Here is a 14,448-nt window from a genome sequence, read left to right on the forward strand (position 1 = left end):
CATACAATTACAGTCTCCATTCAAAAACTTGGCATGAGAGCAGAATAACCAAATTCACTGATTGGAGTTTCTGGTACTCCCTAGAAATCACTTGAAACACAGATTGAAGTTTTTGGGACTCCCAAGGATAAACTCAAATATACATATATCAAGCACTTCTATGTGCTTTCTCTTGTCCCAACTGTTCATCAGAGAAACACAGGCGTAGGGTCCTAAGTTATTGCACTATAACAGATCAAGCACCCAGTTAACAAGAAGTGTCCAGAGCGTATAAACACCTGAATTTGCTAGAAGAAATCACAAGGATAGTCTGGAGATCATTCATAAAGTCTTGAAGGTGCTGATCACTCAGTCTTGCCTACACTATATAAGGATTAGTGCGTACTAACCTGTTATCAAGTACTTAGCCTTGTCTTCCAGTTTGGGATAAGTCTGTAGAAGATCTCAAACCCTTGACACAGGAAGTTGCAGGGGAACAGCAGTCAAGGTGCAGGAAGAAGAGATGACAAAGCATTGACAGAGCCAGGACCACGGGAGCCACCTGTTAAATTTGGTCTGAAGAAGACCAGAGCGTTGCTCCATTCTACCTGATTCTGCAGGTGAGTGGGACGGGTCAAGCGTGTTCAAGCAGGGAATGAGGCGAAGCCATTATTTGGGTTTGGGAATGGTTTATATACCATGTAGGGATACCAATGGAAGTAGCTGGCTCACGTTTAGCATGTGGTGGACTGGAAAGTTCTCAAAGACCCCTGCTGGAAAAACGCATTAGTACAATAGTTTGCCCTTCAGGAAGGGCAGGTGCAACTTGGCAGATGGAACCAATTAAGCATGAAACAAATGTATCTCTTTTGCTCACATGTGTACAATAGAAAACAACACCAAGGTCCTTGGGGGTGCAAAACACTCTATTGGTTAACGTGCTCTGGGGAAATGCTTGCCAGACTCAATGCAATGGAAGGTAGGGCTCTCTGGAAGATCAGCCATGGTATTGTGGCAAGAAATTAAACGCCACAGGGGTAATGCAACATGGGCACTGCGTGCTAGAGCACCTCACAGAGGGTGCTAGAGGCGGTTGTGGCACATCAGCAGTGAAAAGATACAACTCACCAATCAAACCACACACAGCGAGTTGGATGAGTCGAATGCGAACAGTCAGGAAAGCCATTTAATTAAACAAAGCAATTCAGTCATAGGCAAGTGGAAGACCAAGCAAACACAGCCTAAGTCTATATTAGATACAGGTGGTCGGTTGTCAACAGACAGCTAGGTGAGACCTAAAACGATGAAAGTTCTTAAACCCTAGATGGAAATAAACAGGACTGTAGCCAATGAACTACACAATCCTTTGCAGTTGGAGCTTGGAACAAACAAGGGAACCAGCTTCTCTTCAAAAAGCCAGAGGCACGATTAGGCCAGGTTAGAAAGAGCTTAGAAAGGATATTGATCATTCACTTGGAGAAGAGAATTAGAGCTCGGAGAAAAGAATTACTTTGATGGCATATTTGTCTCTTTCCCCAGGTTACTACCACACACTGCTTGGAAAGTCAAGACACAACCGGGGACAGTACCATCTAGTGGGAGAACCATAATTAAATTCCAAATTTCACCCCTCAGAAAAACAATGGTGCTTGCAAAATATATGAAAGGGCACCACTTTGAAGTAATTAATTCCAATATAACTACAATAAAAGAAGAAAGCAAACAGTAAAACACATTCTGGAGCCTTCTAGTGACTTTCCCTCTTTATTTCATGATCACAATCAAACAAAGAAGAAAAGCACCAGCACATGTCCCCTGTGAGCTACAATCTTTCCTGTTGAGATTCACTTTCAGGTGCTCCGTACTTTTGCCATCTGGTTTTCTTTAGGGTTTGTTTAGCAACCAGAACTCAGTGATTTGCTAGGATTCTCTCTAGGATCTTAGCTATCAATAGTGCAGAAGGTGGGGTGATACTATGCCCCACTGGTGTGAGTAGCCCCCTGGACCTTAGTTATAGCGTATTTTACTGCTACATTATGGAGCAGTCCATTTTCCTTGCTTGTATTAGGGTCCATAGAACCCTAGCTACATCACTGCTTCTCTCACTTTTTAGGTCGAGCCTAGAAAGCGCATGCATTGTCTGCAAGACATGCTGTATCTCTTCTGTGGGCTTTTGGTAAGCCGATCGATTGCCATTGGTTGTTTTCAGTGGCATTCTGAAATGCTTACTTTTTATTGGTCTGTTACTGCAATTGCCACTCTTTTGTGTGGCTCATTCCCTTCCATGGCGATATCACTAAAGGTCTCTTTTAGTTGTCCCACAGGAGGAGGCAGTGCCTGATGGGCGGGGGCCCTGCAGGGACCAGACTTCACTCCTTGGAGCTCATGTTTCTTTTGTTTTTGGTGCTTCCCCTGCCATCACTCCTTGCCACTCCCCCTACTCGTTCACAGTTCCTCCTGGTCGTCCCAATGGCACAGCTCCCAGCTGCTCCTGCTCGTGTCTTAGGCACTGCACAATCTCCAGGCATTTAAGGCTGCCATCAGGTGGGGTGTGGACAATGTGTTTAGTTTTATAGTGCCCACCTGCCTCACTATGCTCTGACTGGTGTGAACCTTGTTTCACGTTTATGAGCCTCAGTGCAGAGTTTCTGCAGCCTGTTGCAAAAGGCATGATCACAGCAGAATGTAATGGTGAGGAACATGCATGAAAGGATACGCTACAGTCCCAATCATACCATCCAGTTCAAACATTACATTTGGTTTAAGAACCAACATATACACCACTTGTAAGATTTGCTCTTTTGGTATTCTTATGTCAATAAAGTTTATTGAAATTGAGTATTGTCAGTTCAACATGGGGGACCAATCTTTCAAGCATAGAACAGTGACATTCATGTAACTACTGCAGAATACCTTGAGGTGCTTGTCAATAAACATTTCAGGCTGGAGCGAGTACAATATTGAACACATGCTTTTGCCGAAAAATCATGCCGAGGCAATGTAGCTGAACATCATGTTCTTTTTGCCCCTAAAATGATGCAACTTTCCTCACTAAGATGGCCACCACATTTTCAACACAAAAGATGCTGAGAGTCTTTCAGTGTCTACAGGTCTGCCTGTCATGTCGTAATGTAAGCCGCTTGCCTGTTGGTTGTGATCACTGGCAGCTTCCTGATGAAGATCGGCCTCTGATTGGCCATCTTTGTGTTCCTTTCTAGTCTGATACCGGGGTGTTAGTAAGAGAGAGGACTGCAGGCAGTGCTAATGGCAGCAGGTCAGTGAGTGTTGCTGCCTTGTTGTGTATGCCCTATGTCTGCAGGCAGGTTCGGAGGAACACTGTGATAGGTTGAGGGCTGTTCATGTATTGGTTTGGAAGGGAACCTGCATTTCAGGGCAGCAAGGGCTGGATATAGTACCAAGTGCTTCTCTGAAAAAATATAATCCAACACTGAAGAGTGTTTTGGGACTGGGTTGGGGACGCACTTGGTGACGAAATGGCCAGAAACGTGTTGATGCCACGTTCCTCTGTTCGAGTGTAAAATCTTCAGTTTATCCTGGCTTTTTGCTGCGAACATGCTGTGCGTTTTGAGACTTGTATTTTGTGTTTATCATTATGAGAATAGGGGTAAAAATACCAGATTGGAATCTGCTATTGGTTGAAGGTGTCATGTTTGCTATGAACTGTACATTTTACTTCCAGGTCTGTCTATTAATCTTCAGAAGCAGCACAAGAAATATAGTTTGCAGTAACATAAGAGAACATCTGTTGATGTCTTTGCCCCGCACGCCTTCCTTGCGCGCAGAGGTAGTGTGGTACATGCAGGCTTAACAAGTGCGAGGGACATGACAGTCTGACTAAATGCAAGCAAGGTTGCGAGTTTTGAGATGATTGTGATGTAACAGACCCACTGGTCGAGATACAGCTGTTGCTCTGATGATTGGAATGATTTAATCAACACTAAACATTTTTGAGCAGTCTGCAATATAAAGGTTTCAAAGTGACTGTCATCCTAAAACTAATTCCAAGTACATGCCTAAAGTACCAACTGAATTTCATTTGAACTGACCTGTAATCCTAAAACATTTATTCATAATCCAACACATCCTGCACAAAGAGCTCGTTTTAAGTCCTGTAGACAGTGCTGCTAGCTGCTACTGCAGTCCCAGTTGTAATTCCTGATTCATAGTTCACTAGACAGTGCTGCTGTCTGGTTTTCTGTTCCCAGTGGCACTTCCTCATTCTTAGTCCTCTAGACAGTGCCACAGCTGCGTCTCTGTTCCCAGTTGTAATTCCTCATTCATTGTCCCCTAGGCTGCTCCCTGATCTCAGTGTTAATTCCCCATTCTCAGTCCTCTAGGCATTGCCTCAGCTGTGTCTCTTTTCCCAGTTGTAATTCCAGTTTCATAGTCCTCTAGACCAGGGGTCTCCAACCTTTTGTGTGGAGAGAGCTACTTCTGGTCCGTGAAAATTGTCGTGAGCTACTAACCCCCAAAAAACTCGCGCATTTTTCCGAGAGACCACCCAAGCCCAGTTTCATTGACGTTAAGCCTAATTTCTTCAGAGCCCACCATACTGTGGTTTGAACACAATACTTAAAAGTTCGCTAGAAACACTGAAAGGAATGAATTTGGATTTGTGTGTTGTCAAACCGCTTTATGACCTTTCAATTAATAGCTTCAAAATCAGGACCTTTCAATAGCTGTCACTGAACTAATCATTGTAATGCAGCTCAATTAACAAACAAACAGGAAAAGCAATCTTACCTTCAATGTGGAACTGTATGATGTCCTCCAATGCTGTGTAATCTGGTAGAACTGGCAGGGGCAGTTCCGAAGAAGTCATTATAGTAGTGAAGTAGTCACAGTGTGTTGCAGTCAGCCTGTGCAGAACTTTGCTGAATCACAATTGCAGATGGATTCTTCTACTGTAGCTTTGACAAGATCGCTGTGTTTTTCAGTTGTCAGATAAGCTGAACTTCAGCTTTGTTTAAGTACCAATTTTGTCCTCCACTTAATGTCCCGTTTTTTTTATGGCACCAGTCATGTTCGCAGTTGTATTCTCATTGCTCCCCTTGCTTAGGAGTGTCAGTAAACCAGGACTGCAGTACAAATTGCTTTGTTCTTATTCAATTAAAAATAACTTTGAAATATGCTGAAGATTCTTCTCTTTAGCTCTCTTTTTTTCTTGATGTCAATACACCAGGCCTCCAGTAAACACAGCTTTTTTTCTTATATTGGGCAGCAAATAAACATTTGGAAAGGTGCTGAAGATTCTTCTCTCCTCCAACTACTTTTTTCTTGGTGTCCGAAACCCAGACCTGAAGTACACATTGCTTTGTTCATGTTCAACTACTGTTACTAACAAAAGGACTTTTGAAAGCTGCTGAACATTCTTCTCTATAGCTATCTTTTTTACTTGTTCTCAATAAACCAGGACTCCAGAAAACACTGCTTTGTTCTTGTGCAGCAAATACAAATTTGGAAAGGTGCTGAAGATATTTCTCTCCAGCTACTTTTTCTTGTGTTTGTAAAACAGGCCCACAGTACAAATTCCTTTGTTTTGTTCAAATAATAAAAAAACTGGGACCTGAAGATTCTTCTCTGCAGCGACTTTAATCTTGGTGTTCGTAATGAAGCAGATACCTAGGTTTGGTATTTCACCAGGAACTGTCATTGAACAAGTATTGATTGCGAATGAATTCAAATTATTTCAGTGAGAGACTTGGTGTCCACTAATCCCTTGTAATCTGGGATGTAGCTTGAGAGGGCAACTCTTATGGAGTCATTTAAATGTTCGTCAGTCAGACGTGTGCGAAACTTCGATTTTATGAAGTTCATATCTGAAAATGCTGATTCACAAAGATAGATAGAGCCAAATAGGGAAAAAAAAATTCAATGCGGATGTTCATAAACTTTTCAGCATCCACAAGACTCCAGAAATTAATGTCAGATTGCCTTGATTTCAATTCAATGTCAGTTTGAAGTGTGAGAATCTCCATTTTCATTGTGGCAGAGTCAAGGTTCTAAAGCACACTAATTTTCTCTGAAATGTCACTAACATCCACTTCCATGAAGGGGTTTGAAGTGAACATCACACAGGGCTCCAGTTGCTCAAAATCACTAAATCTGTCACTGAACTCTTGATTGAGCCTCATGAGGAGGCTACTGTATTTTTTATGTCCAGGAGCTCAGCCTCAGCTTTGTTTTGTGAAAGGAGTTGGAGCACAGAGGGAAAGTGCTGAATCTTTCTTTTCTGTACATGCTGTATGAAAAGGGTAAGTTTTGATTGGAATGTTTTCACAGAACTTACCATGTTGGTTATTGTCTTGCTTTTGCCTTGCAACTCGTAGTCCAATACATTTAATTTTTCTGTCACATCTGTCAAAAAAACTAAATGGAGCAACCATTGAGTGTTTGATAACAGTGTGGTATCTTCATTTCTAGACTCCATAAAAGCTTTGACTTCTGGCAATAGCGATAGGAATCTTCGCAGTATCTTTCCCCTGCTAAGCCATCGGATTTGAGTGTGCAGTAAAAGGTCACCATACTCAGCTGATAGTTCTTCAAGGAACAATTTGAAGGTTCGGTGCTCCTTGGCCTTTGCACGAACTGAATTAATAATTTTAACAACAGGAGTCATCACATGATCAACCCCATTACCTTGACACATATTGCCTGTTGATGTATAATGCAATGGTAGTTCAATAACGGAGGGAAATCTGGATCTGCTTTACAATTGGCAATGAAGCCAGAATGACGACCTATCATTGCGGGTGCACCATCAGTGGTTATCGCTACTAACTTTTTCAATGGGACATTTTGTTTCACAAAATACTTTTTCACCTCATTGTGGATGTCAGATCCTCTGGTTGTGATTTTCAGAGGCAACAAAGTAAAAAATTCCTCTTTATCAGTAAAATCTTCAAAAACCATTCTAACGAACATTGGCAACTGTGCAATATCGCTTGCATCAACAGATTCATCACATTGAAGAGAAAAATATTTGCATGTCTTTAAATCTCGCTCTAACTGCTCTATCATGTTGGCCGATAATGCAGATACCCTTCTTGCCACAGTGTTTGACCCTAACTGCACATCTGAAATGGCCGACATAATTTCAGGGCTATTTTTAAAGTCTTTGAATAAGGAGTTGACCATTAGAAGCATTGCTTCCTTCACAATGGCTCCATCTGAAAATGTTGCTTTGTGCTTAATCAAGTGATGAGTAACTATGAAGGATGCTTCAGTTGCCGCAGTGGCTTTTTTCGTGGGCTTTGTAAAAAAAGATTGCTGTGTCTGCAATGCAGATTTCGGTTTGTTTATTTTTTGTGACCTCAGGCTGCTTCCTTTAGGGAACTTCCTCTCAAAATGCATGTGCTCAACATTGCCCTTTTTTCCCCACTGCAACTTTTGCTCCACAGATTAAACATATACAGTTGTCTTTAATTTGTGTAAATAAAAATTTGTTCTCCCACTCTTGATGGAAGTAGTAAGTCTTGCTCTTTGCCCTTTTGGAGGGACCTGGCTCTTCATCAATGATTAGTTGTTAAGGCTGTAAGCAAGAGTAAACATGTTGATGAAGTCAACATTCAATAATACTGCAACACAATGCCTCCCCTTTCTTCATTATCACACATGACAGCACCTTGAAATGCATATGTTGGGTGTGCACTGTACAAAATGTATGAGGCCACGCATAGCCACCCTGCCTGGCATTGAATGGCCTCATAGATATGTGGAGGCAAGGCAGCGCAAGTCGCTGTGTTGCGTTACTCTGCCCCAGGGAGGTGTTCCATGAGTGGAGCATGGGTGTTACCAAGCTCCACTCATAGATTTTGGCACATTCTCAGATTCCCTATTAGTGGTAGACCTGGGAATGCGTCAAAAATGCTACACCACCCCAGGTGAAGCGTAACAAGGAGAAATACCTTTATTGCTCCTCTTTTTCCCTTTTTTAAATGTGTGCTGCATTCTGCAGCACTCATAGAAAGAGGAAAATGCCTCAGAGGATTTTTTTGTGCATGAAGGTGCCCCTTCCTGCGCAGAAAAATTCTGTCTGCAACGCAGGCATCCTTGCACCATGGCACAGGGGTGCCTGTGTTGGCACTAGGCAGCAGTGGTGTGTGCCAGTGCAGGGAAAGGATAGGAATGCATCATATAATGTTAAATATGGCACATTCCTGCCCTTTACCGTTGCACAGCAAATTGTCTTGCTGTGTTGTGTGAAAGTTTGCTAAATATGCCCCCCAGAATAAGGTACTATACCGCTAACTGGCATATTTGCATTTTGCGTGATTTGACCTAGTAGTTTTTCAAATATTTCACCTAATTGTATCAAAGGAAATTATGTGTATTTTGCACACACCTACTGTTAATAACCCGAATCAGACAATGCAAGATATCTAGTATAGCCATTTTAAAGATAACGGACTGTTCCCCCGAAAAGTACATTCCCCCAGCCTGAAGAACATCACTCTGCTGTTCAAGGCCAGACAAGCTGTGGCCCCTTACTTAAAGATATGTAGTACTGGCCACCGAGGCGCCCATGGATAAGCCACGGCCCCGCCCCTGAGGTAAGAGGGCCAGGGGTGGTGACAGCCCGGGGAGCTTTGTGGCCTAGGTCAGAGACATGACATCAGCAGCATCTCAGCAATGCGCGCATAGGTGGAGGGTAGGGGGAGCTGGCCACAAGACCCCCACCTCAACTTGAAATATAGAACTGGTGAGGACGACATGGAAATTTGGAACTAGCATTGGACCCCGCTGATGAAGCCCTGGGCTTAAAAATACCCACCTATGAGTGCTGTGTTTATTTCAGGCCTGGTTTATGTGATAAGTGAGTGCAGTAAAACACCTCTGGCTGTCAACAGGCAAACCTTCCAGACCAGACATCATAATGGTTATTAATGTTTATGGGTACAGTGGCTTCATAGCGCTTTAAATATTATGTTTTTATAGTTCTTCCTGGTACAGTACAGTCAGTGGCTTCATATTGCCAGCTATAATTATGTCACAACTCTGCGTTACCCTTTTATCGACTTCGGGAAGATTAAAGGCTAAGTTTGCCTTACCAGATTGAGGCCTCGTCCAGCTAGTGTGACACACATTCTTGCAGCAAGTGCCGGCACCTTTTGAGTCCCTCAGGTCTGTGCTGATAAACTCCAGAGTCCATGCATAACCACTGAGTACGCTTGTGTAGGTACACTTTTTGTAGATACCAAAGGACAGGTGTTTCCATCCAGAACTTTCACAATGGCACAGATGTGTACAGATTTGCCTTCAGAAATGGAGTGCTGCATGGAATACCTGATCACCACTTTTCAGCGCTACGCTGGTAAGGAAGGGGACCACAGCAAAATGTCATTCGACAACCTGGTTTAAAGTTTCGTAACCGGAGCTGAAAAGGAAAGTATGGCCTCTTTGGATGGTGGGGTTGATGTGAAGAAAGATAATCAGATTGACTTCCAGGATTTTTTGGCTTGATTGGGGGTATTGCCTGCCACGAGGTAATAATGTGAAGACAAAGTCAGAACTCATGCACCCAAGCCAGATCTCAAGTATGCACAGATGTACAGACGCACATCACACTTTGCTCACAGTTACATTCCATGGCATAAAAGTGCTGCAATCCACTGTTTTCCTATGCTTCTGTACATCTTCTGTTTCTTGGCCCCGGGCCACCCACATCTATTTCTCATAACCCTAGACCCCGCGCTCATCTCGTAGTCCATATTGGCAGGGTGCCCCAAGAGTTTTCCACAACCCATCTCCTCCACCCCCAAAAAGAAAATGTTTCCGCACAATGTTTGTAAGGAAACCGTTACCTCCCAATGATTCAATAACAGACTGTTTGTGGTGTGTTGTTGGAAGGTGCATTCTGAAATTTGTATGTAGAAGTCTGACTTGCTTCCATTAATTCAATTGACATAACACACTTGATAACAGTAATATTTGTAACGCAAAGGCACATGACTGCAAACACGACTTCCTGACAACATGCAGGTTTGGTCCCTCCTTTATAGCGCTGCACTGTTTTATGGCGGGCAAAACCACTTCGAAACAGGCACATTCACAACAAATGCATTGGTGGAAAGGGACTGCGGAAGAAAATCAATGTTTTTAACTGACTGCACACCTATTTGGATAAAATCATTTTTTAGGGTAATTTTAATTATTTGTGTCAGTGGAACAGCAAGAGAAGTATGGTTTTCTTTCGATGGCTCCTTTAACATGAAGCGCATTTCTATGCAGGGGGCACCTTACTGCTTTCCATCACAGGCAGGTGCCGTGTTTCTCGTCGCTGACTTTTTTAACCATTGCTTCTGCCCCCATACAGACTGTCGCCCCCCCCTGCCTGGTGCGCGCGTCTTCCTGGGGACGGAAGACCTCAGGTACCGAGCTGCCAGTGAGTGGCTGAGTCCTCTTGCATAGCGCTCACTGCCGGCTGCAGAGCCTCGAGGCGCTTGGAAGGCCATTGGTGTGGCTGTTCCAGCTCTCATCCACACCTCTGACCTTGGGTCACTGGCAGCAGTGCGTCACGCATATCTTTGAAGGAAGTCTCGCCTGCCCTGAGCACACCTCAGGTGAGCAACGGGCGGTGACGCGGGCTGTGTCCCGGCTGGGCACAGGATGCCAGGCTACGTCACAGGGCCTTAACCGTGCCACCCAGATCACTGTGGGTGTCTCCGCCATGAGCAGTGACGCAGCGAGGGTGCCTCGGGCCCCAAGGTGACCAGACGTCCCGGATTGATCCCGACTGTCCCAGCGTCCCACGCCTTTTTCCATTTCACATACATGGGCCGATTTTTGGGACAAAGGGCACGTCCTTCTCCTCTCATCCCCACGGGCTCCACTAAGGGCCCAGATTGAAAACGAAAGTAGGACTTTTAATTTTGGAAGTGCGGATACCAGTTTACTCCGGAAGGCGCTGGCGCCCCAATAACACCGTTCACGTAGTTGGCAGTGCCTGACTCGAAAACATAAACCAGGCCTGACATAGGCATTGTAAAATGGATTGTTCTTATTCCCAAATCCTAACGCTACGACAGGAGTTCTCTTCTTAAATTGGTATCCCTGCACTAAAACTAACAAATCCGTGTTAACACCTCTTCCACGGCTTACCTGCTGCTCGGTTAATATAAGGCAAGGTTTGGCTGTACTGTTTAAGACGGCAGATGGCGCGGGTCCCAGCAGTTCTATACTGCTTGCGCAACCTGCAGAACCAGCTGCTCTGCCCTGCCACGCCCACTGCAGCTCCACACTTTGCACTTGTGACTGAACAGCGCAGTGCCTGTGAGGAAAAGGCAGGGGGCACTTAGAGATGGTCATGAGACTGATCACGTAGGAAGGAGAGAAACGTCCTCCTCTTGAGCCCGCCCCACCCCAGCTAAGCTTAAGCCAATCTAAGCAGCTGGTTTGGGTGAGGGCGGGCAACGTAGCCTGAAAACAGCCAAATAGCCCAAACAACACTAAAGGGCTACTAAATTGAGCACCATGCAGCGCGAGCTACTGGCAGGGTCTCGGCGAGCTACCGGTAGCTCGCGATCGACCGGTTGGAGACCCCTGCTCCAGATAGTGCTGCAACTGCTTCTCTGTTCCTAGTGGTAATTCCTCTTTCTAAGTCCTCTAGGCAGTGCTGCTAGATGCCTCTCTTGTCCTCATTCTTAGTCTTCTAGAAAGTGCTGCTACTGCTCTTCTGGTCTCATCTGTAATTCCTGGTTCCAAGTCCTCAAGGCAGTGCTGCAGATGTGTCTCTGGCCAGAGTGGTAATTCCTCATTCATAGTCCTCTAGGCAGTGTTGCTAGCTGCTTCTCTGGTCCTGTTGATAATTTCTCATTCTAAGTCCTCTAGACCAGTGATACTCAAAGTACAGCCCAAGCCCACTTGCGGCTCTCTTGTCTTTTACATGCAGCCCCCCTGGTGAACAGTAGCAAGAGCTTCTGTTTACTTGCTGAGCACTAATATTCACAAATAAGCATTTGCAATGCAATCGGTCTCGCCTTTGGGACCTTATATGTATTTACCTATGCAGCACATTAGACTGGGTGCTGAAACATCTACTGTTCTTTAACATGGAGGAAATGTAAGGACCAAACTGCGTGACATGCCAGGTATGGGAACACATGGAGAGAAATATTGCTTTTCAGCGGGATATGGTGTAGTCTAAAGCTCTGCTTTTAATATAATATCATGGCCTTCGGTGGTCATGTCACTGAAAATACAAGATTTGAAAAAAATAATATTGTCTACGGGTACTGTTGGAAGACAATTTCTATGGACTTGAATCTAGAGAATGCTATAGTGATTCTGGTATTTTTCTGACCCTCTGCTGGTCGTTTTCTATAAAGAAAGTTATATAGAGGCAGTTGCCAGAAAAATAAATAAAAAGAAAGGCCCTCAGAAGAAAGCAATTCTGGTATTTTACTGACCTCTGCTGGTCGTTTTCTATTAAGACAGTTAAATAAAGGCAGTTGAAGAGAAAAAAAAGTCCCTAAGCGGAAGCAGACAAGTCCTAGGGCTGCTCTCCAGAGTCCACAAAGTACATACACATATAAGTATATACTAAAGTATATACAAGAGGTCTCGAATGCTCGACCTAAAACTGGTAAATAAACCCACAAGCATTTATTTGCAGGTTAAATTAAGTAACTACTGTGGTGTCCTACACCACTTAACTTTAGTTACCCTGCAAATAAATGCTTGCCCGTTTATTTAACTTTTTTTTAGACCTCCTAACACAGTCCCTGACCCACCCAGCACCCCTACCCCCACAGTGCGGCCCTCGGTCACACCTCAGACCATACTTTGAGGCCCCTGGGCAAACGTTTAAGAGTACCCAGGCTCTGTTCGCTGCGTCTCTGGTCTCATCAGTAATTCCTCATTTTAAGTCTCCTAGACAGTGCTGCAGCTGCTTCTCTGGTTCCATTGGTAATTCTCACCTTTTAAAACCTCTAGAAAGTGCTACAGCTCTTTCTTTGGTCCTGTCAGTAATTCCCCATTCTAAGTCCTCTACACAATGCTGATAGCTGCTTCTCTGGTCCAGTCAGTAATTCCTCATTCTAAGTCCTCTAGACGGTGCTGCAGCTGCTTCTCTGATCCCATTGGTAATTCCTGATTCATATTCCTCTAGAGAGTGCTTCTAGCTGGTTTTCTTGTCCCAGTGGTAATTCCTCATTCTTAGTCCTCTAGGCAGTGCCTCAGCTGCATCTCTGTTCCAAGTTGTAATTCCTCATTCATAGTCCTCTAGACAGTGCTGCTAGCTGGTTTTCTGACCCAGTGATAATTCCTCATTCTCAGTCCTCTACACAGTACTGCTGCTGGTTCTCTGGTCCCAGTGGTAATTTCTCATTCTTAGTCCTCTAGGCAGTGCTGGTAGCTGCCTCTCTGGTTCTGTCGGTGATTCACCATTGTACGTCCTCTAGACAGTGCTGCTAGCTGGTTCTCGGGTCCTGACGGTAATTCCTCATTCTAAGTCCTCTAGGCCGTGCTGCAGCTGCTTCTCTGACCCCAGTGGTAATTCCTCATTCTAAGCCCTCTAGACAGTGCTGCTACTGCTATTCCGGTCTCTTAGGTAATTCCTCATTCTAAGGTCCTCTTTACCGCTGTGACGCTAGTCACATTGGTAATTCCTCATTCTAAGTCTTATAGACAGTGCTGCTAGCTGCCTCTCTGGTCTCATTGGTAATTCCTAATTCTAAGGCCTCTAGACAGTGCTGCAGCTGTTTCCCTGGTCTCATTAGTAATTCCCACCTTTTAAAATGTCTAGGCAGTGTTACAGCTGCTCTTTTGGTCTTGTCAGTAATTCCTCATTCTTATTTCTCTAGGCAGTGCTGGTAGCTGCCTCTCTGGTTCCTTCGGTGATTCCCCAATCTACGTCCTCTAGACAATGCTGCTAACTGCTTCTCTGGTCCTGACGATAATTCCTCATTCTAAGTCCTTCTGGCAGTGCTGCAGCTGCTTTTCTGATCCCAGTAGTAATTCCTCATTCTAAGCCCTCTAGACAGTCCTGCTACTGCTATTCCGGTCCCTTAGGTAATTCCTCATTCTAAGTCCTCTTTACCGCTGTGACTCTAGTCACATTGGTAATTCCTCATTCTAAGTCATATAGACAGTGCTGCTAGCTGCCTCTCTGGTCTCATTGGTAATTCCTCATTCTAAGGCCTCTAGACAGTGCTGCAGCTGCTTCTCTGGTCTCATCAGTAATTCCCATCTTTTAAAATCTCTAGCCAGTGCTGCAGATGCTTCTTTGGTCCTGTCAGTACTTTCTTATTCCAAGTCCTCTAGGTGTTGCTGCTACCTGCTTCTCTAGCTTCTTCAGTAATTCCTCATTCTAAGTCCTCTAGGTGGTAATTCCTCATTTTAAGTCCTGTAGGCAGTGCTGCTTACTGCTTCTCTTGTCCCAGTGATAGTTCCTCATTCTAAGCCCTTTAGACAGTGCTGCTACTGCTAATCTGGTCCTGTAGGTAACTC

The 14,448-nt window shown here is 44.4% G+C and overlaps 1 pseudogene; it reads left to right on the forward strand.

Annotated features, from left to right (window-relative positions):
• Positions 1–9,231: 9,231 nt before the first annotated feature.
• On the forward strand, positions 9,232–9,497 carry LOC146856776 (protein S100-A11 pseudogene; annotated as a pseudogene).
• Positions 9,498–14,448: the final 4,951 nt, after the last annotated feature.

The sequence above is a fragment of the Triturus cristatus genome, chromosome 3_2, assembly GCF_964204655.1.
Source record: "Triturus cristatus chromosome 3_2, aTriCri1.1, whole genome shotgun sequence".
Classification (NCBI taxonomy): Eukaryota; Metazoa; Chordata; class Amphibia; order Caudata; family Salamandridae; genus Triturus; species Triturus cristatus.